This window comes from Danio rerio, chromosome 18, assembly GCF_049306965.1.
Source record: "Danio rerio strain Tuebingen ecotype United States chromosome 18, GRCz12tu, whole genome shotgun sequence".
Classification (NCBI taxonomy): Eukaryota; Metazoa; Chordata; class Actinopteri; order Cypriniformes; family Danionidae; genus Danio; species Danio rerio.
This window is the reverse complement of record NC_133193.1, coordinates 7,173,476-7,200,834: the sequence shown is the minus strand read 5'-3', so window position 1 is coordinate 7,200,834 and position 27,359 is coordinate 7,173,476. Positions and strand designations below refer to the sequence as shown.

General features: G+C 31.7%; 1 protein-coding gene and 2 long non-coding RNA genes across 3 annotated transcripts in view; 1 reads left to right on the top strand and 2 right to left on the bottom strand.

The window, feature by feature from the left end:
- The window catches only part of zfhx3a (zinc finger homeobox 3a), a 42,609-nt gene extending 40,771 nt beyond the window's left edge, over positions 1-1,838 (bottom strand). Inside the window, exon 1 of the mRNA XM_687130.8 lies at positions 1,641-1,838. The gene's annotated coding sequence lies outside the window, so the exon portion shown is untranslated. The remainder of the gene's footprint in view (positions 1-1,640) is intronic.
- On the top strand, positions 960-27,153 carry LOC137488251 (uncharacterized). Its single transcript, XR_012394274.1, has 2 exons — positions 960-1,368; positions 24,601-27,153. It is a non-coding gene; the product is annotated as an uncharacterized lncRNA (long non-coding RNA).
- LOC141378803 (uncharacterized) lies at positions 10,575-16,628 on the bottom strand. The gene is made up of 3 exons (XR_012394273.1): positions 15,047-16,628; positions 13,283-14,825; positions 10,575-10,967 (listed from the first exon to the last, which is right to left on the bottom strand). It is a non-coding gene; the product is annotated as an uncharacterized lncRNA (long non-coding RNA).
- Positions 27,154-27,359: the final 206 nt, after the last annotated feature.

Below are 27,359 nucleotides of genomic sequence, written 5' to 3'. Positions count from 1 at the left end.
TTATTGCACCGAAAGAAATGGATGCCTCCACGAAACCCTGTGGCGAACAATTCCCCTCAGACTCTCTCATTGGCTCAGCACTATCTGTTTGACACCGCTAGCCCGCAGAGTCCACTTTTCTCTTCTCTCGCTGTGCCCTTTCATCCCATCTTCTTCCTTTCACCCTGTTCTCTAACTCCGTGAACTCTGACCTGTGAGCCAATCCTCTTTCACCCCACACCATCGTCTCCTGTGTGCTCATGTGTGTGTGTGTGGATTCGCAGAAGAAAGAGTGTTTGCTTCATTTGTATCTGCTGCTCAAGTACACAGTGTTTATTTTTGCAGATCTGGGTACTTCAGTGTAATCATTACTATATTAAGGGTCAAACGTTGACTTTATATCTAGAACTGTGGAGTTGTATGCATTTTATTTGCAGACTTAAATATTTTACCAGTAAATTAGCTAAATTAACAGCTGAAATTGTACTTTTTTTGATCAAGTATAAAATCAGTCCTTTCTTTTGTGAGGCCAGCTGGTCAAAAACAAACTATTGAGTGGAAAACTATTGTACAAAGTATAAAAAAAGAAACTATTTGTCACAGCGTGACAGATTCACAAAAGGACCGAAAAACAATACCCAAACACACGGTCAGTCGGTCACACACAAGCACATCTACACACATACATACACGCACACACTCAAATAACACCTTAATCTATCAAAAGATGAACGTGGCATTGTATTATATAGATAATAGCAATTAAAATGACTACATATTGAGCAATATGGAAGTATTTAAAAAGAATTTATCAACACATTTGTGATTTATCAACAATTTTAGTTTGTAAATACTCAATTAATACACGTTATTAAATAAAAGTGTAATATGATTGCATTTTAGAAGGCGATTAAACATTTATAGTCACTTCTAGGTAACAGCACACCCACGCTCATACACACACACACACACACACACACACACACAGGAATAAGTCCAAGCTTGACCAAGCATGCTCAGGACATCAGGGCCACCCTAATTCTTCTTCTTATGCCATCCACGCTTCACTTAAGAAGCAAACGCAGAAGTTACACACAGAAGAAAGCTTAGCTTTATAAATAAACTAAGCTAATGCGCGCGCACGCGTGCCGCGACGCGGAGGACGCGCTGAGGATTTGGATACTTTAAATCGTTTGTACGGACGGATCTGCGAGTACAAACAGATGCATTCGCTGAAAATGAGCCTGATGCACTAGTGTTGACATGAACAACAGCAACATGAGCACTCGTCAAAGCAAAAGCACGCGCACAAAGGACGTTTCTTTACGCTTTTCTCTCTTTTCCTTACGCAACTATCGAGAGGGCGACAACTCTTGGGGAAAAAAACAGGTAGGAGAACTGAAGAGCTTTTCTAACTTCAACCCGAACTCGAGAAAGACACCAAAGAAAGTGAATAGGAAGCGCTACACATTCGCGAATGTGTCATAAACATGTCACGACAGGATTTACTAATAAGAAACACAACAAAAACAAGCGACGACTGCCACATAAGCACGCGCTATGTACTTCACACTGTTTACACCTACGTAAATACGCCGCGTACTTCAATCCTGAGGAGACAATGAGCTTTAGAGAAGAACAGTCATCGGAGACAAACTTACATTTGGACGCGTCGCTTTGTATTCCAGTAAACACGTTTATAGATCCCATTCGCGCAGATGCATGCGTTCACACATCATGCCGCTGAAGTTAAACGAGGTATTTCAGTGTTTCTTAAAGCATTTAAAAGGGTTTGTTTTTTGGTTGTACTGCAGACGACAGACGCGCCCTGGCTTCGGTTCGAGGAAGGAGGAGAGAGTGAAAAAAAATCAGTCCGGTCTTTATTCCTGCTAATTACTTTCGTGCAAAAAATGGCTGGAATTAACACACTGCGCATGTGCTGATTACACAGTCACGAGGGGAAGAGATAATTAGCTCCTCCTGGATCAATAAGATTCCAGGATGGGAGAGAGAGAGAGGAGGGAGATTCAGGGAGGAGAGAAGGGGGGGAAGTGATGGAATTAGACTATAGGACTATTTTACATTTGCACATAAACAACAAACAATAAACAGGAGGGGGGTAAATAACAAAGTTGGCATGAAATTAGAAGGCAGTTGATTGTGTGTATGTATATGTGTGTGTATCATATTTATGGAAATATTCAATAGATACCCCCTATGTTAAGTACGCACCAATGAATTAGGATCGCATTGTTTTGTTATACTCGTGTAATAACGCATGCTCTAAAAATCAGATTTACAAACAATGTCAATCAATAGAGCCCGATGGAAAGTTTGAAACGCTATTTAATAAGTGCATTTACTCTTAAAATACATCTATTTATTGCTTGAATATTGAATAATGTTGCAGCTGGATGCGATATTCAAAATAGTAAATAACATGAAATATTTGAGCATCACAACCGAGCGGTTTAGGCTATTCCACCACTTCTCGCTGTTAGGAGAAAGATATATAAATTGTTAATAAATATTACATAGATAAATAAACAGACCTACATTTATGAGATTTCATATTTTTATGATGAAACGGTATAATGAATAAAAAGGCTATTGTTGACTTTACGTATCTCCATCAAACCGCTGCGTTGAAAAATACAAATATTACAAACATCTAATCCTGTTTTAAATTGTAGCTAATTCGAGATTTATTAAATTAAAACAACTATTACTATTATTACTATTATTATTATTATGATTACTAATAAAAATAACAATTCTAAAATGTAATAATGATGATGATGATGATGATGACAACATAAATTACTGACTACATTTTAAAAAGTAAATAACCAGCCAGGAGTTCAAATGCAACATAAAACACAAAATATTAAATTATACATGTATAAAAAAAAAAACTTCTTAAAGGCAGAGTTAAAGGAGAATAGCACACACACACACACACACACACACACACACACACACACACACACACACACACACACACACACACACACACACACACAACGACATCTCTATAATAATCGCATCAATATTTTACCAGTAGCACATGGCATATGTTTCATCTGTGCACGAGCTGGAAGAAAATTGTTTCCATTAAAACTTCTACATGAAAGGAGCGAGTGCTGAAGTGTTTTTCACTCTACTTGTGCCTTTTGTCATGATAATTCTTTTGTGTTCTTCGTGAATGTGTGTGTGCAAATGTGTGTGTGTGTGTGTCCGTGCACGCGCGTGCTTGAATGGTTGTTGAGCTGTTATGGTCAATGTTTCCGTTTTGTCATAAAACCGAAGAATTGATCCAACCTCGATGCATGTGCACGAAAAACAGTGTGTGGGATTTTACGAAATGTGCAAAATCTTCTTAAAACTTGAGCAATCGAGTAAATACGAAAATGCATTTTGATATACATATATATTCACAAATTTTATTAAGATAATGAATATATTTATTAGCATTGTTTTTCACGAAGAGCCAAAAATGGATTTCACTTCGACGAATGCTAAGTTTGTTATGGTTATATAAATAGCCACAAATGCGTGAACATTGTATTTGCATGACAAAAAACATCTGTATGCAACATAAGCTTTGTGTTTGTGCATCACAAAATATCAGTGCAATTTATGCGTCTTAAAAACGACAGATTATTTAAACGCGTGCGTCAACAGGGCTGCAGAATCATGGTCATTTTCAAGCCCATATATAATGACGTTTCTTTGAAAAGCCTTTATAGGAACAAAAGAGCAGAATTCATCAGTCACAGATGGACCAACAGCTGAATACAACTTCTGATTCATGCACCCATCTGCAGAAACACACTCACAGATTTTAGCTTTGTGCCCTCTTTTTGTTTATTCGTAATTTTTTAATCAATAATATGAAGATGCAAATTTAGCATGCATCCTGTAAAACAAATACACATTCATCTTATTTAAATAAGCAAATGCATTTTGTAGATTTTACAAAAAGAAACGTTGTCTTTAGAACAATTAACTAAATGTTTTTTTGCATTGTGTTCGCCGATACTAAATATAATTAAATGGTCGCCCTTTTGTACTTGTCATGCAGTCCAAATGTAACTTTTTACTAGCACTTTATCTAAATCAAACGTGCTGGATGCACGGCCAGATGAGCGGTGTGTGAAGTAATGACAGAGGCAGGTGTTTCTGCAGCGCCTCCTTATGGCTGCTTTCATTTTTTAGGCGCATATATAAAACGTATAATCTCTTATTTGTATTTTTCATGCCTTTTATTTCAGGAGAACTTTAACTCTGAAATCTGGACTTCACTATAACTGCTATGTTAAGCTGCTTTGATCTATCAAGTGTACAATCTACACTGTAAAAAAGCGCTAATAAACATGAATTGAATTTGTTTGTCTTTTAATAAAACAACACATTTAATGTCAATCACAAAACCAGTGTTGTGATCTAAAAGAGTTTAAAGCAAAGCCTGATTAATAAAAGTATTCAAATGAATCTTTTATAAATGCATGAATATCAAAGTAATGACATTAATGGCTTGTAAGAGACCAAAATTCAAACATAGTCTAAAAATAAACAACAAAACATATTAATGAATCATAATGAATCATATGAATAGAACAGTGCAATCAATCTAGGCAATTCGCCTATTTTTACAGTGTTTTTTGACTTATGTCAAAAATGTAATATACAGACGATTTAACAATATACACAGATGATTTAGGCCAAATAAATGTGTCCTGCAAAATGGAAGCATTATTAAAATATTCATTCATTCATTTATTCATTCATTTTTCTTCGGCTTAGTCCACTCAACAGGGGTCACCACAAAGGAATGAACCGCCAACTTATTCAGCATATGTTTTACACAGCGGATGCCATTAAAAAAAAAAAAAAAAAAAAAAAAAAAAATATATATATATATATATATATATATATATATATATATATATATATATATATATATATATATATATATATATATGTGTGTGTGTGTGTGTTAGAGATAGAATTCATTCATTCATTTTCTTTTTGGCTTAGTCACTTTATTAATCAGGGGTCGTAACAGCGGATTAAAACCAACAACTTATCAAGCAAAACCAGTGTTATATATATATATATATATATATATATATATATATATATATATATATATATATATATATATATATATATATATATATATATATGTTATATATATGTGTGTGTGTGTGTGTGTGTGTTAGAGATATGTTAGAATGACAATGCAAATTGAAAGTAAACTCAAAAAATGCACATTTAGTCTTGATATTATATAGTCCTACTGTATATGCTGAAGTAAGCATCATTAAAATATGGCATATCACAGATTGTTAAATAATGAAATATTTTAATAAATATTAAAACAATGTGTTCATCCTATTTATTTTTATATTAATGTTCTTGCAAAAAACATTATTAAAATATATATAAAAATATGTAGGAGATATTTTAGACAACGCAAATTGAAATAATGCACATTTAGCCTGTTTATCATTATATTTGTATAGTACTTTATATGCCGAAAGGAAGCACTATTAAAATAATGATTAGGTATCATTTCTTATTTTTCAAAAACAAAGCGTTTAATGTCAATCGCAAAACCAGCATTGTGATCTAAGAGAGTTTAAAACAAAGCCCGAATAATAACAGTATTAAAATGAGTCTTTTATAAATACAATAGTATATATTGGGCAAGTATATAGTAGTGACAAAAGTAATGACATTATTGCCTTGTTAAAGGCCAACATTCAAACATAGTCTAAAAATAAACAACAAACATGTAAATAAATCATAATTAATCATATGAACACAACAGTGTATGATCAATCTATGCGATTCTCCTATTGTAAGTGTTTTGTTGACTTTATTGATATTTTTTCATTCATTTTCCTTTTGCTTAGTCCCTTTATTTATCAAAGGTCGCCACACTAACTTATCCAGCATATGTTTTACACAGCAGATGCCATTATTAATATATATATATATATATATATATATATATATATATATATATATATATATTATATATAATATGTTATAGATATAATAGAATGACGTGGCAAATTTAATGCAAACTCAAATAATACATATTTAGTCTGTTTATCATTATATAGTCCTAATGCATATGCCGAAGGAAGCATTATTAAAATATTGCATATCACAGATTGCTATATTTTAATGCAAATTAAAACAATGTATGTTCAGCTTATTTATATTTATATAAATGTACATGCAAAAAAGCATTATTAAAATATATACAAAAATATGTTGGAATGACAATGCAAATTCAAATCATGGACATTTAGTCTTTTTATCAGTATATAGTCCTACTAAGTTTAAAACAAAGCCTGAATAATAAAAGTATTAAAATGAGTCTCTTATAATTACATACATATCAAAGTAATGACATTAATGGCTTGTTAAAGACCAACATTTAAACATAGTCTAAAAATAAACAACAAACATATTAATGAATCATAATTAACCATATGAACACAACAGTGTATGAACAATCTCTGTGATTCTCATATTCTTACAGAGTTTTATTGATCCATAATGTTAAAAATGTACAATATACAGACAATATAACAATATATACAGATGATTTAAGCCAAACACATGTGTAAAAGTAGAAGCATAATTAAAATATTTATTCATTCATTTTCCTTTGTCCCTTCATCAGGAGTCGCCACAGCGTAATGAACCACCAACTTATCCAGCATATGTTTTACACAGTGGATTCCACTATTAAAATATCTATCTATCTATCTATCTATCTATCTATCTATCTATCTATCTATCTATCTATCTATCTATCTATCTATCTATCTATCTATCTATCTATCTATCTATCTATCTATCTATCTATCTATCTATCTATCTATCTGTTAAATATGTAAGAGATATATTACAATGACAATGCAAATTTAATGCCAACTCAAATAATGCACATTTAGTCGGTTTATTATTATATTGATATAGTAATGTACAATCCGAAGGCATTATTAAAATATTGCATAGCACAGATTGTTAATAATGCAATATTTTAATGCATATTAAAACAATGGATTTTCAGCTTTACTATTATATAAATGTATTTACAAAATAAAGCATTATTAAAATATATACAAAAAAAATGTGGCGGTTCATTCCACTGTGGTGACCCAAACAAAAAGAAAAAGAAAAAGAATGAATGAATGATGAAAAATATATAAGAGATCTGTTAGAATCACATTGCAAATTAAATTTGTGCTCATTTAGTCTGTTTATCATTATATTGATATAATCTTACTGTATATGCCAAAGATGCATTATTAAGATATTACACAGATTGTTAATAATATTGCAATATTTGAATGAATATTAAAACAATGTATGTTCAACTTATTTATTATTATATAATGTACTTGCAAAAAAAAACATTATTAAAATATACACAAAAATATGTAAGAAATCTGTTAGAATGACAATGCAAATTCAAATGCAGATAGTCTGTTTATCATTATTTAGGCCCACTGTATATGCCAGAGGAAGCATTATTAAAATATTGCATATCACAGATTGTTAAATAATGCAATATTTTAATGCATATTAAAACCATGTACTGTATATTCAGCTTATTTATTACTATATAAATGTACTTGCAAAATAAAGTATTATTAAAATATAACAAAAAATATGTAAGAGATATGCTAGAATGACAATGCAAATTCTAATAACGCACATTTAGTTTGTTTATTATTATATGGTCCTTCTGTATATGACAAGTGAAGCATTGTTTAAATATTACAAATCACAGATTGTTAAATAATGCAATATTGTAATGCATATTAAAACAATGTATATTCAGCTTATTTATTATAATATAAATGTACCTGCAAAAAATCATAATTTAAGTATATGTAATTATTATTTATCATTGATCTCCTAGACTTCGAGTTCAACATGCTGAGATCTGTCGTATAATAATCATCTTAGCGTAAATCTTTTATATGGAACAGGTAAATCAAAAATTCAGCTAAATTATTCATACCGGCTAGTCTGTGAGATGTGTAAATTTATATGGTTAAGCCAAAGGTGGTTTCCATAAACGTGGGTGGCTGCGGCAAGGCTTATTCTTGTTGAAAAAAAAAATGTGTGTAATCTCACGACTCACTTTAGGTATATATATGTATACATATTTATTTATTTGCAAAACAATCCAGCATTTCTGGGAGGCATTTTTCAGCAACATGGAGAGAGACACTTTGCATAAACACATATTTCTCAGCTGGAGAAAAAGAGGAATTGGAATAATACACAGTCTGCTGGGAGATCCTATTTACGTGATACCTGTGTGGAGGATCTTCAGAAGAGGATAACAGAGCACGAGAGCCCTAAATCCAGTCGCTATTGATCCAGGGCAAAGTTTCAACAGCTGCTAAATCCTTCTGTGCATTTGAATCTTTTGCAAGGAAATTATTAGGATAATTCAAGTGGGAAACTGGGGATCTTTACCCCAGATTTGCCAGATTCTGTCTTACAGAACGATGCCCTGGGAGTCAGCACAACATCGAGTGGTGCTTCTTTATTTTTATTCCGTTAACTGCCTGCTCTACCAAATGATTGACCATATTTTGACTGCTTTAAAATATGACTGTTGAAGAAATGTAAAGAATGTAAAGTTTTAAATAATGATTTACACACTCAGCATTGTTGGTTTACAAAAAAATAATCAAACAAACATATGCCCTCATTCTGTTGCACTACTACACTTAAAATTTAATAAGAATCTGAAATATTTCATGGCATACATCAAAAAGTAAAGATGATTTAGCACTCAAAAATGTTTCATTTAGATTTTTTGATTTGATGTTTTTAAATAAATTGGTCTTATACTTCATATTTTTTCATAGTATATGTATTACTTACCATAAACCGACATATCTACCATTTGGTAGAGGCTGATATTTTAGAAATTATGGAATGTGTTAAAGAAAAAAACTGCATTGAGTGTGTTAACTAGCGACATCAAGAGTTAAGGAGTTAAGAAAAATTCTTGGTGGGACAACTTAAGGCATAAGGCAATACACTGCTGGGAAAAACAGTCAGAGTCAAAGTGTTTGTTTCAGTGTAATGGAAATTAAACCTCAAGTGTTTCTTTTAGTGCACGTTATCAATTTGTGTTTGTATTTCAATTACTATACTTACAATTACAATATATTTTAAAGGCTGCCTTTTTTTCTCCTGCACTCGCCACAAATCTACATTCAGCATCTCTAACATACACCAGATGTAAAGGTTTTATGTATTTCAATATTCTGAAGGTTACAGAGAGATTTGTTCATACACAATTAGCCTATTTATTCATTTTATTAATATCTAATTGCAACAATTTATTATTGTTTTTTTACTGTTTGCAATATTTTCTGAATTATATAATTATGTAAGAATCTTTGACTCTAATATCTAAATAAAATTGGATTTTATCAGTGTTTAGTTTTTTATGTGCCATAAATTAGTGCATATTTGAATAAACAATTGTTTATTTTTGGAAACCTCACTCAAAATAAAAGGTTGCAAGGTTTTTCAACTTTCTAAAAATGAACTTGCCTTTATGAGTTCATTAAACTGATATTTTAATATCATTCTGTTTACAGCTTATTTTCTATTTTAATGCATTGTTTTATCAATGTTATAACTCGTATAATAAAGCAGACCAATCCCAGATAGATAACACGTTTTTTGGGGGGGGACAACTTAATTGTTTTATGTTAAACTTCAATCCATTTAAATTTGTAAAAACTGACAAGTAACTTAATATCTTCATGTTGTGTCAACACAAATCGACTGTGGATTTTTTTACAGTGAACTGAAAAAAAGGATTCAAAGATGATTCCTTGGATTTACTAATTTTTTTTAAGTTAAGCAGTTGTAAACAATTTATTTGGACTGAATTATATAAACAAATTAAGGTAAACTTTACAAAATTTAATTTGTTTGTTTAAATTCAACCCAAATAAATTGTTTGCAACAGTTTTGCAGATATAATTTTTTTCAGTGTGTAGACAGACAGACAGACAGACAGACAGACAGACAGTTAGATAGATAGATAGATAGATAGATAGATAGATAGATAGATAGATAGATAGATAGATAGATAGATAGATAGATAGATAGATAGATAGATAGATAGATAGATAGATAGATAGATATTTTATTATTATTATAGAATTTTCTGAATTATGGAAATATTTGACTCGTATCTATTAAAAAAGAAATGAAAATTAATTTTAGACCCGCTTTAATCTAGTGTTCAATGTTTTGTGCCATAAATTAGAGCAATTTTAAATAAACAATTGTTAATTTTTGAAAACCTCACTCAAAAAGGACATTTACTGTTTGTTCCACCAACTTATTTAAAATGAGTTGAAACATAACAATTCTTGTTTTTTTAGGGGGACAACTTAATTGTTTTATGTCCACTTAAATTCGTAAAACACTAATAAGCCAACTTAAATTCTTTATGTTGCACCAGCCCAAATCGATTGTGTGGAACCCAGCATTTTTTACAGTGCTGTAGTACAATTTCATTTAATATAAATGGGGTGATTATGGTGATAAATAGTGGGCTGCATGGTGTTTCAGTGGATAGCACTGTCGCCTCACAACAAGAAGGTCTCTGGTTCGAGTCCCAGCTGGGTCAGTTGGCATTTCTGTGTGAGTTTATGGACCAAAAACATATGGTATAGGTGAATTCAATTGGCAGTAGTGTATGAGAGTTTGTATGTGAGAGTGTATGGGTGTTTCCCAATACTGGGTTGCTGCTGGAAGGGCATCCCCTGTGTAAAATATATGCTGGATAAGTTGGTGGTTCATTCTGTTGTGGCAACCCCAGATGAATAAATTGACTAAGCCGAAGGAAATTGAACGAATAAATGAATGAATTAATTAATTAATATTTGTGTATAGGAGATTAACATTATACACTTTGTACACCCCATTTTGAAAAAATGAATATTTTTATCCATTTCTCAGAGACATTAGATAATGTATTTTGGTGCATTTACACAAAACAGATTTATTAAACAGATACATTAATTAAAGTAATATTTTAGCCACCAAACAGAATTAGAAATTGAAAGATAATTTAATTAAATTCAAGCAAAATATTGCAAAGATAAACTACAACCTACACTATTTCAACAACATTTTTTATTGTTTTGCTTCTCTGGATTTTTCCTTTTTAATGCTGGTTAATCTAATGTACTGTATATGCACAAATATAATATTGTATAGCTTCCTATTACAAATATAAACTTAAAAGAGAGATTTGTGAGGGGTGTATAAATAAAATCATACATTTTTTGAGCTGAAATCACCCTGCACTGACTTCGCTTCATTAATGGATGGATCAGCATGCATGAGCGCATGGATCTGGTGTGCTTGTGTCAATGTGTGTGTGTGTGTGTGTGTGTTTATTTATGCGCGCGTGTATGTGTGTGTTTTTGGCCCGCTGCCAGACCTCTATATGTCTGTGTGCCCCTCGGCAATGCTGGGGGTCACTGTTTTCATTGTGATACAAATGCCACCCTCATAGATTAATCTAATGTGGGTTAATTACCCCAACATGCTAAACACACACACACACACACATACACACAGGGCGCTGGATGTTAATTCTTTACTTGGCTTTTTAGCAGCATTATTTATGTGCATTAGTCTATTTACATTTGATTTCACAATGCATATTTAATGAATGACAGAAACTGCATGTATATTTATAAAAATGTCCGACTGGATAAACTAGATAGATACAGTGAGTATGGAAAGTATTCAGACAACCTAAAATTTTTCACTTTTTGTTACATTGCAGCCATTTGCTAAAATCATTTAAGCTCATTTTTTCCTCATTAGGGCCAGACAGAATCTGCGAACGCTTTTTGCTATTTCTGCAGAGAATTTTGGTAAAAGTCTGCGGATTTATTTTGAGAGTATCATAACTAAAACCTTAATATATTAAATAAAAAAATAATCTATTTTTAACTTCTATTTAATGTTAAAATGCAAATCCAATTAGATTCACTTTATTTGGTAAATAAAGCAATTTTGTCATATAATATATCTAGTAAAAGACAGAAAATAATACTGTACACACTGCATTGCACATAAATCAAATGAATATTTTTACATTAGTCAATAATGTTACTGAAATTAATTAAAAAACTGAATAAATATAGATTTACACACATTTACTCAAGTAAATAAACAGAATTAATGACGGTCTTAAAATCTGCGGAATTCTGCGCGCGCATATTCCAGGTGGGCCTACTCATTATTGTACCCCATATTGACGGAAAAACACAAAATTATTGAAATTTTTAATAAACTTAATTAATAAATAAAATGTATTAATTAATTAATAAAACAAAACTGAAATATCAAATGGTTCTAAGTATTTAGACACTGTTCTGACACTCATATATTTTACTCATTATTATTTTTTCATTTTCTTCTGTTCCCCGTTGAGATGGTTCTGCACCTTTATTTGAGTCCAGCTGTGTTTGATTTTACTGACTAAAACTATACTAATTGATACTTACTAGAGCCCCTGTATATAAACATCAAGAGCTATTTTGGCAACTTGCTAAAAATGAACTTGCCTTTATGGGTTTATTAAAATGATATTTTTGTGTATCATTTTGTTTTCAGCTTATTTTCTTTTCTAATGCATTGTTTTATCAATGTTATAAAGCACATAGATACAATTAAAAAATGACATTTGCTGTTTGTTCAAAGTACTCATTTAAAATGAGCTGAAACAACACAATTTTTGAGTTGTTTTAGGGGGACAACTTAATTGTTTTATGTTCAATTCACTTCAATTTGTAAAAACCGATCAGTAATTTAATATCTTTATGCTGTCTTAACACTGTGTGGAACCTAGCATTTTTGACAGACAGACAGGTAGACAGATCGACAGACAGATTTTTCATTTATTATTTTATATATTCATAAGCATATAGGCCCTTTTCAATGTGGTCAAGGCCCATGAACATTTCCTGCTCGTAATCAAACTATTTCATAACTGTAACAAGAGACTATAACTTCATGTTAAAACAGCCATCATAACATTACTTATCAATATGTGGCTCTTTTTGGATTCTCGTAAGCCAATGGAATTAAAAACATAAAACAGGAAATACGTTGGGTCCAATGTTTTTGTTTACATTCCTCAAAATGCTCTAAAGGATTATACTTTCTACCCATCCTAGATATCAATGCATTAACTAATTTATTTAACTAATTAATAAAATGATTGTTTTTTACTTTATCAAAGATTAATTTGCTTTTATAAAAACTAAATTAAATTTTTCTCTGTATAAACCTTTTTCACTTGTATTTTTTGACATTTATTTTTTTTTTCTTAATCTAGTCTTTTTTTTAAATCAGTAATTCAATCATTTACGTTGAAGATCAGAGAAGATGATCATTCACCTCAATGTCTGAGCAATACAACAAACCACACTGAAAAAAAGATTCATTGAATTTACAAAATATTTTTAAGGTAAGTGGTTGCAAACTTATATGGGCTGAATATATAAAAAAACAAATTCAATTTAGTGATGTTCAACTTGATTTGTTTGTTTTAATTCAACCCATATAAATTGTTTACAACAGTTTACCTTAAAAAAAAAACTGTAAATCCAATTAATCTTTTTTTTCAGTGCATAATACTGTTCTCCTGTGACCATTTTGACTGTTTGTGTTTACTAATATTAATATTTATAATCATTTGTTAGTGTGAGAAAGACAATATGCTATTAGCCAATACACAGGTTTTTGTTTGAGCCACGTCTGTCATCTGCCATCATCATTGGTCTATATGTCACAGCCAATAGTCACAGCTCTCTGTCTGTCTTAAGACATACATTGTGAAAAAAATCATTGAACTAATGTTTTTAAGGTAAGTGGTTGCAAACAATTTATATGGGCTGAATTTAAACAAACAACTTAAGTTGAACATCACTACATTTAATTTGTTTAAATTCAGCTCATATAAATAGTTTTCAAACACTTACCCAAAAAGAATTTAGCAAATTTAATTAATCTTTTTTTTTCAGTGCATAATACTGTTCCCCTGTGCATATTTTGACTTATTAATAATTATAAGTATTTGTTAGTGTGAGAAAGACAAAGTGCTATTAATACACAGGTCTTTGCTTGACTTCATTTGTGTATATGGACATAATCATCACCTTCTCCACGTCTAGCCATGGGACGGTATAAGTTTCTGACAGTATGATAACCTTGGATAAAAATAAATACCATAGTATCATGGTATTGTGATTAATATATTCTATTTAAATGTCTGGGTAAAAAAAAAACATTGTTTCCCCCTTTGAACACAATATATTTTAGGAAACAGTAACAGTAACAGTAACTTTGGATCAGTAAACATGTCCGGGTAAATAATTCAAATAAATCATTGACTTCTGCTGTCTTCATTAGTTTTAATAGCACAGATTTCTTTACAAGCACATGAAAAAAATCTTACATAAACAGTACGAACAGTATAACAGAAAATCTTTGTGGTTTTAAAACCTTGACTTTTCCAAACCACGGCAAACCTTGAAACTAGTTATCATCTCATGCCTATCTACATCACAGTCCTCTGTCTGTCTTAAGACACTGTACGCTTAAAATAAATCATTGAATTTACTCAATTTATTTAGGCTAAGTGGTTGCAAACAATTCATATGGGCTGAATTTAAACAAACAACTTAAGTTGAACATCCATGAATTTAATTTGTTTAAATTCAGCCCATATAAACTGTTTGCAGCCACTTACCATAAAACAATTAGTAAATCCAATGAATCATTTTTTCAGTGCATAATATCGTTATCCTGTGCATATTTTGACTGTTTTTATTCACTAATATTACAGTTTTTTAGTGGCTTCGGTGCATTTCTCACAACACTATTTACATTTGCACAACAGGTAATGCATTTCTCCAAAACAATTAGTCATTTGTGCACATCATAGCAGTTTCTCATTCCTTCCAACAAATTTCAAATGCTTTTGGACATGCAGCAATTGCTTTCATACAACTCTGTGCTGATTTATATTATCATCTGCTTATGTCATGTCAGTCAAAATGAACTAAACTTGTGAATGCTGAATAGTCATTCCATAAAACTAATAGTCCTCATTTCATTACTTGAGTCTTTACATACAAAAAAGTTGAAGTAACTGTCAAAATCTGTAATTTTATATTAAAAAAATCTTTATTTTCTGAAAATGTCTTTTAAATTGAACAATTTGATGAATGATTTACAGACCTGTGTGTTGTAGGCTCAGTTTCAAGATGTACTGCAATATTGTTTACAGTTGTGCACAGCTCTAGCCAAAGAAAGTATATGTGTTTTGTAAATAAGGGTGTAGTCTTTTGCACAATGCTGTGAATAAATTAGGATTGTAAAGAGCAAATGCAAAATGTGAAACATACATATTCAGTGTCTTGTACTCAGATACCTTACTAAATGCAGTGATGTCCAACTTTACTGTAGTTTTCAATTGGCTGTGCAAATATAGTGCTTTCTTGAGCATTTTCAGGAAGTGTGACCAAAATCTGACTTTTTTTTTTTGCAGTGAAATAAATGTAGAGAGTAAACTGTCATAATGAAAACAGGACAAAGCCATATGAGTATCTTGTTCATAAACAATGCTGTCAGGACTTTTCATCTCGATGACACTGACACTTTGATTGACATCAATACTTGCTTTTGAGGAATGAACTATCCATTCTGAGCATTTGACACACTTTTGCAGGTTATCCACTAGGTTTTGCAGTTTGTACTAATTGTTTTGAGAAATGCATTATCTGTTGTGCAGAAATGCACTAGTGTTGGGAGAACTGCACCAAAGCGACTGAGAAAAACTGTAATGATTATAAACATTTGTTTGTATTAGAAAGACAACATGCTATTAGCCAATACACAGGTCTTTGTTTGAGCCATGTAGGTCATCTGCCATTATCACTTGTCGATAAACACAAGCGTCACAGTCATGTGTCTGTCCACCGAAAAAAAAAAAAAAACTGATTCATTGGATTTACTTTTTTTTTTTTTTTTTTTTTTTTTTTTTTAGGGTAAGTGTTTGCAAACAATTTATGTGGGCTGAATTTAAACAAACAAATTAAATTTAGCAAAGTTCAACTTAATTGGTTTGTTTGGTTGGCTTTCAGCCCATATAAATAGTTTGCAATCACTTCCCTTAAAAAAAAAGAGCAAATCCAATTTTTTTCAGTGTACTTGACTCCAGTATACTGCCCTGAAAGGGTTAACAGTCTTACAGGGGATGAATATCCACCACAAATTTTTAAACCATCCGTTATCAGCCTTTGCTCTTGACTAGTAGGCCGCATTATTCCTTGTTTTCATCTTTTTTAATCTAGATGTCCCTCCACCCTCCACCTTCACCCTCAGACGGGACGCTAATAAGAGCTTTCTGTCTAATACTGCTGTTGCCACAGTAACACGTCAGGTGGCCGGTTGGTATGGCAACCATGCTCCTCTATTTGAGTTTTGGGAGAGGACGACTGGGGTTTGACTGAATATGAAAGGATAACAACAAAAATTGTCATCACAATATAGTTATTTAGTTTACGATTGTGTGTCATATACAGTGCTCAGCATATATGAGTACACCACCCACAAATCTATCTTTTAAATTCATATTTTTTAATAGGAAGCTTTACAATATTATATTTGTGCGTATGAATTAGATTAGTCAGTACTGAAGCCAAATCTAGAGTTTATCTAACAAAATAATAATATATTATTTTAGAAAAAAAAATAATTATAAAAAAATATTAAATCCAAATTTAAAAGAGTTGTAATTTTGCAGGTTGTTATTTATTCATTCATTCATTTTCTTATTGGCTCAGTCCCTTTATTAATCTGGGGTCGCCACAGCGGAATGAACCACCGGTTGTAATTGATTTGTGCAATATTTTGCTTGAATTTAGTTGCATTATCTTTCAATTTCTAAAGATATTCTGTAAATAAAATATTATATTAATAAATAAATCTGTTTTGGTTAAATGCACCACAATACATTGCCCATATTCACTGAGAAATTTATCAAAATGTTCATTTTTAAAATAAAGTGTACTTAATTATGCTGAGCACTGTATCTATAGTATTTGTATCTATATCTTTTCATCGTTTAAAATGATAATTGACCAGAATGAGGGCGACATGGTGGCACCATGGTTAGCACTGTCGTCTCACAGCAAGATGGTTGCTGGTTTGAGTCCTGGCTAGGCCAGCTAACATTTTTGTGTGAAGTTTGCATGTTCTCCCTGTGTTCAAGTGGGTTTCCTCTGGGTGCTCCGGTTTCCCCCACAGTCTCAAGACATGCGCTATAGGTGAATTGAATAAACTACATTGGCCGTAATGTATGAGTGTGAATGTGAGAGTGTATGAGTGTTTCCCAATACTGGGTTGCAGCTAGAAGGGCATCCGCTGCGTAAAACATATGCTGGAATAGTTGGAGATTCATTCCACTGTTGCCAGAATAACAAAAGTTTTCATTTGTTGTGATTTAAAATGAACATTACTGCACCAAACACTGATTTCTTAACTCTTCTGAGGTTAAAACAAATAGCAACAATTAAAATTTTAATTAGCAGGAAATATCATCATTAGTTTACGCAATAAAACTAAATTATGCTTCACTCAAACAAATACTTACAAAAAATTTCAGAGAAACTGAGAATTTTTAAGTGTATGCACTAGGCATGGGCCGGTATGAGATTGTGACATATATAATAACCTTGGATAAAAATATCACGGTTTCACGGTATTGTGATTACTGCTCCAAAATAGGTTCTTTTAAAACGTCTGGGTATAAAACAACAACTTGTTTTCCAACATTGAACACAAAATATTCTATATTAAGAAACATTTACAATATTTTGGACCAGTAGCTTTTGATTTGGAGGTTCCTTTTCTGTTCTTTTTCTGTACTGTTGCCCCAAAAAACTAAATAAGTTGTGAAAAACAAGTAAAAAATAAACCAACACAAAACTTATACATACCTTAGGAATGGTATAACAGAACATTTTTCCAAACGACAGTATACCTTAAAACCTGTTATCGTCCCATACCTAGAACGCACATGCAAATGAAGATTTCTTTAATAAAACATTTGTGAATTGATTATATGAATTTTTATTCAACCTAAAATATTTTTCATTAAAAAAGGTTACATTTGATAGAGCTGCGTGCGTGCGTGTGTGTGTGTGTGTGTGTGTGTGTGTGTGTGTGTGTGTGTGTGTGTGTGTGTGTGTGTGTGTGTGTGTGTGTGTGTGTGTGTGTGTGTGTGTGTGTGTGTGTGTGTGTGTGTGTGTGTGTGTGTGTGTGTGCTAGGGCTGCACGATATTGGAAAAATCCATGAATTTTTATTTTGCGATATATATATTGCGATATGAATGCAATTTCACCAGATGACTTAATATTTCTATTTGGAAAGAATTTATAATGTTAGATTGTCTTCATTCAAAAGAAAATGGAATGAGAATGGTCACATTGCGATATCGATGCTGAAACGATATATTGTGCATCCCTATGCATATGCATGCCATGTACTATTCTTTAAGTTTTTATTTATATCACTTTTAAATTGAATGTATTACAAACACAGTTTCTTGTGACTGCATATAAAATTTACCAGATTACAAATTAATCTTAAAATTATCAGTTTTTGCTTATTAACAGATGCTTTTTGGCATGTTTTAGGAAAGGTTTTTCCTGCATGCATTAAAATATTTATTTTCTATAAGCTTGAAAGAGCACTCAAAAAAATAAATTAAGTTGCTTGTTGAAACCACTTATTTAAAATGAACTTAAAACGACACAATGCTTAAGTAAAAATAAAACTTAATTGTTTTATGTTTCTTTTTTAAGTTAACTTAATTTATTAGAGTTCAGACAACATAAATGAATCTTATGAAACCATGCATTTTTACGATATGATAACCTTGGAAAAAATAATACCACAGTTTCTCAGATAATGTGATTAATATACTCACTGTAAAAATGCTGGATTCGATTTGCGTTGGAACAACATGAAGGAATTAAGTTAACTTATTCGTTTTTACTCAATTTAAGTGGATTGAACGTAAAACAATTAGGTTGTCCCCCCAAAAAAAACTCAAGAATTGTGTCGTTTCATCTCATTTTAAATAAGTAGCTTGAACAAACAGCAATCAATTTTTTTTAAATGTCTGGATAAAAACAACAACTTTCTCACCCCCACTGAACACAATATCTTATATTTTAGGAAACATTTATAAAATATTGAAACAGTAAACATGTCCAGCTAAATAATTCAAATACATAATTGACTTCTGCTGTTTATTAGTTTCTAAATTACACATTTCTTTACAACAAATAATGACAATTCTTGAAATTTGTTTGGAAAACTTAATTGTTTTATGTTCAATCTACTTAAATTTGTTTACTTAATTGATTTGTGTTGGGACAATATAAATGGATTTTGAGGAACTGTATTTTTACTGTTTATTTTTCAAAAGGTCATGATGAAGAATAACATGAAAAGTATCAGCCAAAAACAAAATTATTTAACTGATCTCTGCATATAAATGCAGGTAGCAAAAATAAAGACAGAAATGCTGCCAGACGCACACATATAGAAAATACATCTTAATTTTTAAGTATTAGAATGAAAATCTCTTCACGACTCTGTGCAAAATGTCAAATAGAGATTGGGGCATCTTGATGCTATTCATGGAATTGTAAATCCTTATTTAACCCACCCAATTTCTGCCCTCCATATGACAACCAATGTGCTCTGCGGTTTAAAGCCTGTGACTGCTGTCTGTCTGCTGACCTGTGACCTTCACCTCCAGCAGCTACACACACACACACACACGTCTCACACACAGCGTCTGCTGCTCAAACCTCACCAAAATCTGCACACAACACCAACACAAGCCCTGCTCTCTCCACTGCCTTTCTGTAGGTGAGTCCACATCGCAAATATACTTCTGTTCTATTAATATGTGCATTTGTTGCTTGCTGTGCACAGCTAAATACACTTTGACTCTGTGTTGTTGTTTCTTAATATGATTTGTGTTATAGACTACTGATTGGCATCATGTTATATTAATTCATATTTTTGTCAAGGCCTTATGTCTTGCTTTAGTGGATACACTGACCTGTATTCGTTTGGAATTGTATATTAAAATGGTAGCCTAAAACATAAGCATTTGTCAAATTCAACATTTTAATGACAGTATACTATTTATTGTGTCAATTTTGTTAGTTATTTGTTACGTTTTTGCCTGTAAAATGTTTATGAGATGCTAAGATAAGATGAACATGAACTTGACTGGAAATCACCGGCCTAAAATCACGTTGCATTGATCGGAGAAGATCAGAAAGGTCAATCATGGAGCTTTAATATAATCTTCAGACAGACAGACAGACAGACAGACAGATAGACAGATAGACAGATAGACAGATAGATAGATAGATAGATAGATAGATAGATAGATAGATAGATAGATAGATAGATAGATAGATAGATTTTATGTCATACACCTTTCGCGATATTTTACGCAATTCAAAATGTCAGATTTTTGTTGTTTGGTTTACCTGTCGGTGTTTAAAAAAGACGACAGATACATCTGCAATGCGTTCATTTTGTTGGTTTGTTTAAATACAAAATCTAATTATAGTACACATTCATTATAAATTAGGAAATCAGCATTGAGAAAATTGCTTGGTATTTTAATTTCTAATTAACGGGAAACACCGCTGAATGAGGAAAAGCCTAAATGCCAGGCTCTGGGATTTATCTTTTTCTACCTGGAAAATTTCATCTCTTAAAAACGTTCGTGCTGTTTAACCTCTGTGCCACGAGCTGAAGTATAATATAGACTCTTCTGAATTAAAATAGAGCGTATAATTACGATTCATACCATATTATAATTTAATATCGGGCCTTTGATTCAGCAATTAACATTTTAGCATTCAAATAGTAGGCAAATCCCTGAGTAAATATTTAACACGTGATGCTGTTCTTGCTTCGAATATTAATCAAAATATTATCAACATTTGTTATTGGCTATAACTATAAGTTATATGTTAGCATATTAATATTATTACAGCTACAAATTTAGCAGAGAAAATACGCCTTAATGTAAATAGCCTATTGTGTTTAACACAAACCTATTCGTTCTTAAAACACATATCAGACTTCATTCTCTTTCACAAATAATAAGAATAATATAATCTAAAATGAAATTACAATAAAATTATAATCAAAATACAAATATAAAATAAGAAACCTTTACCGAACCGAAATTTTGCATTTTTCATAAGATCTCTGCTAAGTAGCTCTTAAAACTTTAAGTTATCATTATATATAAGCTATTATTATCACATTAAAGTTATTATTATATATAAGCTATTATATATTGTCATAATAAATTATCATTATATACGAGTTATATAGCCTATAGATTATATACACAAACCAGAACATTGGCTCGTACTGAAGACACAAAAAGAACGATATAAAAGGGAAAAAAACAACATCTTAGTCACAGAACATACAATCAAAACTATATAAGTTATCAAACTTAAACCTCAGAGGTGTTATTGGATTGCTTTTGAGTTTAATATTTATCAAATAAATCAAGAAATTGACAGCAAGTAGCCAAAAATGTTTTTAAGGAGCTTAAAATCGGAGTCTCTCCAGAATAACAGAGATCATGTCGGAAATCCAGTTCTGGAAAAAAAAGGCTGAACAATATTTTAGTAGCTTGATTTTAAATAATTTTTGCCATCATATTCTCCACAATAAAATACAATTTGCCAATGTCCATTTAGATGAAATAAATGCTATTTAATTATTCGTAGGCTATAAATGCAGACGAATCAAGTTAAACTAAATGATTTTATTAATTCACATTTTCATCGTCTCAGATTAATCCACCGCGTCCACGCAATTGGACTAACACAGAAATTATATTATATTTCTATCACGAAAAATTCGTTACAAAATAATCATTAGAAAATAATTTCGTTACAACGAAATAAAGAAAATCTCAATTTAAAAATCTGGCATTATTTGATAAACAAACGGAGCCTTAAAACATGAGTCACATAAAAATATTGAAGTGTGTCTGTGCCATTCGATTTAATCTGAACGAGTTTGTAATGAAGTGTACAGTGTGTGAACTTTAGCCATGTGAGAGGCCGTGGTCAGTGATTTGTGTAAATGGCCGTGATTTCTCGCGCAGACGCTGAAGAGACCGTGATGCAGCAGCTGTTCTCCGGTTCAGACGGAAGGTCAAGTGCATGACCTCGGGACAAAAGCCCAGTGCAGCCCAGTGTGTTTATCTGCCCATCACACGTACACGCACACACACACGCAGAGACAGACACACACACACACACACAAATCTGTTCCCCTGCATTGGCTATATTTTTGCCTTCATTTTATACAGCATAACATGTCAACGTTACGCATGAAATCATGCATAATTTATTGTCTCACACACAAATATCATGCACAGTTTTAATATTAGTTAAATGTTTTCGTGAAGTATATTTAAAAGCACATTATTGTTTGTTGTTAAATAATGTTACGTTCTGTGAGTAACGTCTACAAGATATGCATGCCCAAAATAATAAAAATAATATCAAAAGGGGAAAGAAGGAATAAATAAAATATTTTACAGCAAATTATTTAATTAATAAAGAAATAAAGAACATAAATGAAAAGAAACAAACGAAAAATATTAAAAGAAAGGCATTGTGTTCATTTTAGGCTGACATTTCTAATGCAGGCGGATAACTACACGTTTAGTTTACATTTAGCCCTCCAGAACTATAAAATAATAATAATATTATTTAATGGAAAGAAAAAAACTCATCCGAATCCAAAAAAACGAAATACCAGACGCAAAATACGATTCACAGACGGGGATTTTTAAATTGGAGCCATTTATTCTGGAATTAATTGAGTCTTCGTAATGTTGAATTCTGAACACGGACTGTGTTGTTTTAGGATTTGGGTTTTTATTATTTTGTCTTTTAAGCTCGCGGACCGAGTGAGAAATCACATGAGCCGTTATTTCATATCAAAATACTGATATTAAAATACCAGCTGACAGAAATAAATCTGTACACAGACCGCCATCTGCTGGAGCACAGAAGAACAGCAGGAGGATCAAAACCTAATCACAGATACATGGAGCAAAAAGACCAGTGTAATGCCGATTTAAATTTCGATCACACTAGTATTTGCAACATTAAACACTTTATTTGCATTTTATATGCTTTTAATGTACTTATATAAATTAACTTTTGTGTGAACTTAAATGTGCACACAATAAAAATCTGCACTTTAGATGCTGACAAAATATCCATGTTTATTGCATAAAACAATAATCAGGATCCAGAATTATAGCTTTATTTTGTATAATTGATACTTGATACTGTACTTTGTTTTTATTTTTTGTTTTTCTGTTAACGTCTATCGAATGAATGGCCGGGTTTAAAGAGATTGCACGGAAAAGGTAGTTGAATTTAATTAAATAAAAACACAAATTAACATATTTAATTATATTGTTTTTCAGCCTGTATACTTCGTTAATAATACTAAATAAAATAAAATAAATTATTAATTAACTTTTGTAAATTTCATTTGATGCAAACCCTTAAAAGGGAGTTTTGTCTTTGACCATACATACAGTAGTCAAAATTTGAAGAGAATCAAAAAGGTTTTTGAAGGTGTGTTTTCAATAGTTGTAGGACAACTTTGATGAAAAGTGAACCACTTTAAATGTTGAATACTGCATATGGCTAATCACATAGTCCAGAGAAGCCCAAATGGCCTTAGGGCAAGAGTTGGCCCATTGTCATCTTTGATTTGGCCCACTATCTGAGAAAAGAGTGAGAATGATGGAGAGGGTTAGGGTGAATGACTTTAACATCGACTTTCCTAATTTGATGTAAACTTTTTGTTTGTTTGTTTGTTTTATTGCAAAGCTACAAAAAAGCAAACTGAAATTAAATGTTTCAATAAATGTTGTAAATGAACCTCAGTTTTTAAAATGTAAATAGTGTGACGACAGATAGAGGACTGTACAGAAGACATCAGCAACAAATCAAGGCAAAAACTAGTGTAATAATAATAATAATAATAATAATAATAATTTTTAGAATAATAAAAATATATCTCTGTATTAATTCATATAAAGCACTGTTTTCTAGTTATTTTTAAATAGTATTAAATAAATTAGGAAATCATTCATGGCAGCTATATTTACCTTCAGCCCTCTATCCTCAATAAAGTTTGGTTTTTGGCTCTTCATAAAATTTTCTGAAAACATGAATGTAAAAATTTAAATATTGTCTGGATTTAATAAAAATAATTTCTGCATTGTCAAACCATTCTTCTAGGTTTAGTAGGTTTCCTTTGTCACTCAATGTTTTGTTGAATATTTTAAAGCTGCTAGATAAAAACAAAAAATATGCATGCATGTATAAATGACTATGTTCATCACTTTATAACCACAGTCTACCCATCTTCTGATGGCTACTTCCAGTAGGATACTGCACATATAAAGCGTGAATCATCTCAGACTGGTTTCCTGAACATGTCAATGAGTTCACTGTACGCAAATGGCCTCCACAGTCACCAGACTCAATCCAATAGAGCAACTTTTGGATGTGGTAGAACGGGAGATTCGCAACATGGATGTGCAGCCGACAAATCTGCAGCAACTGTGTAATGCTATCATGTCAATATGGAGCAAAATCTCTGAAGAATATTTCCAGTATCTTGTTGAATCTATGCCATGAAAGATTAAGGCAGTTCTGAAGGCAAAAAGGGGTTCCAACCCGGTACTAGTAAGGTGTACCTACTAAAGTGGCCGGAGCAAAAACATACTGATTTAAATTGAGCTTATATGCTTTCCAAGTATTTAAATTAACTTCTGTAAATTTCATTTAATGCAAACAATAAAATGGGATGTTTTGTCTTAGACTGTAAACCTAAGCATATATACAGTTGAAACCAGAAGTTTACATACACTGTATAAAAAGGGACAGTTAAGGTAAGTTATGATTATCAAATTTGTTTCTGTTCTGCTTAGCAGAATAATAAGAGGCATATTTGTTTAGAAACTGTTATAACTTCTCTTGAAAGTCAAGTTTACATACAATACGATTATTATGTCTCTGAAAAAGCTCAGATTATGATGTCAAGATTTTGGAAGTTTCTGATTGGCTAATTGACAACATTTGATTTTAATGGAGGCGTGACTGTAGAATAGTCTTTAAGGAAAACCTCAAACACATTGCTTTCTTGTGTGACAACATGGGAAAACCAAGGATCCAGAATCAACAAAAGAGCCAGATTAAAATTTGCTGAATTACACTGGGGAAAAGAATCATTTTTGGAGACATGTCCTGTGGTCTGATTGAACTAAGATTGAACTGTTTGGCTATAATGACCAGTGTTACATTTGGAGGACAAAGGGGAAAGCCAAGCCTAGGAACACCATGCCAACTGTGAAGTATGGGGGCGGCAGCAATATGTTGTGGGGCTGTTTTGCTGCAGAAGGGACTGGTCCACTTTACAGCACAGATGGCATCATGAAAAAAGAACATTATGTAGAATTACTGAAGTAACATCTCAAGACATCAGCCAGGAAATTAAAACTTGGCCACAAATGGGTCTTCCAAATTAGTTAAAATGTGCTTTAAGGACAACAGAGTGAATGTTCAAAAGCGGCCATCACAAAGCCCTGATCTCAATCCTATAAACAATTTGTGGGCAGAGTTGAAAAAGCTTGTGCGAGTAAGACAAATCTGCAAATCTGACTTAGTTACACCAATTCTGTCAGAAGGAATGGGCCAAAATTCCTTCAAACTATTGTGAGAAGCTTGTGGAAGGATACTCAAAACACTTGACCAAAGTTATACAGTTTAAAAGCAAAGTTAAAAAATACCTAGGAAATGTGTGTACACTTTTGACTGTCTAGAAATTAATAAAAAAAATTGTAACTATTCTGGTATTTAGCAAATGTAAATCATTTAGGTAATCCTAACGGACCTAAAATAGCAAACGTTTAGTTTGATTTACCATCAGACATTTTTTTTATTTAAATGGTTATGCTCCTTTTTTAGTGTATGTAAACTTCTGGTTTCAACTGTATCTTTCTTATAGCATTCATGTTAAAAATAAAAAGATTGACTGGATTTAATAATATTTTTTGCAATGTCAATTCTTCTGCTATGTTTAATAGATTTTTTCATTGCCACTCACTGTTTTGTTGAATATTTTAAAGCTGCTATAAAATTGAGGTAAAGGTGGTTTTATATTTCGCACATTCAGACTTTCTCCTCACTAATATAATTTCAGAAAAGCATCCATTGCAAATTCTAAATAGGGGAATCACATTAGCAGCCAATGATTATCAAAGTACAACATTGTTCACAGTCAATTAAATAGTGCTAATGTTGTTCTGAAGTCATACCTGCATGCTATTTTAGACCGAATACTCAAAGTAGCTTGGTAACCAATATAGGGACATTGTCAATGTTGTCAATCTTAAAAAATGCACAAATGTTTGAATATAAAACCACCTTTACCTCAATCTAGATTGTAAATGTAATGGTGTTGCTCAATTTGGTGCTACTTTAGACATGTACACATACTCAGAATTAAGAAAATAGACCACAAATGATCAATTTCAATCAACTGTTTGAGTGAAAAATGAATCAAATGAGCATTTGCAAGTAGATCATATATGGTAAAAAGAGAGATATTTCAGTGACTGTGAATGTTTATGTAAATGTTTAGAAATACCTCTTTAAGGTAACATCTTTACTAAAAATGTCGCAATCGTGTTACCACAAGCAACATACTGTTGTCAACATAAAACAAAATACTCAAATAAACCAATGCAAACCTTTAACATGAATTATACTGATTTACTCACCCTTATTTTGTTTCAACCACATACTGTCTTTTCTTTTCTCCACTAGGCTCAACAAAAATCAATGAGGAATTGGAATATGAAGACAGTAAAACTCCAAAATTGTCAATAAAAAAACTAAAATACATGACTGTGTGCTGTATTCCTCAAAACACTTCCGTCTCTCAAGTTATAAAGGTCATCATTTCACAGCATGTTGAGCTATCAGGCTAACTGCTAACCACAAATTCACACAAATGATAAAAACAATAATAATATTTAGTCAATTATTTGAGCAAATGTAAATTGTAAGTTAATTATATACAATATTTTTACAGTATTTACTCAAAATGT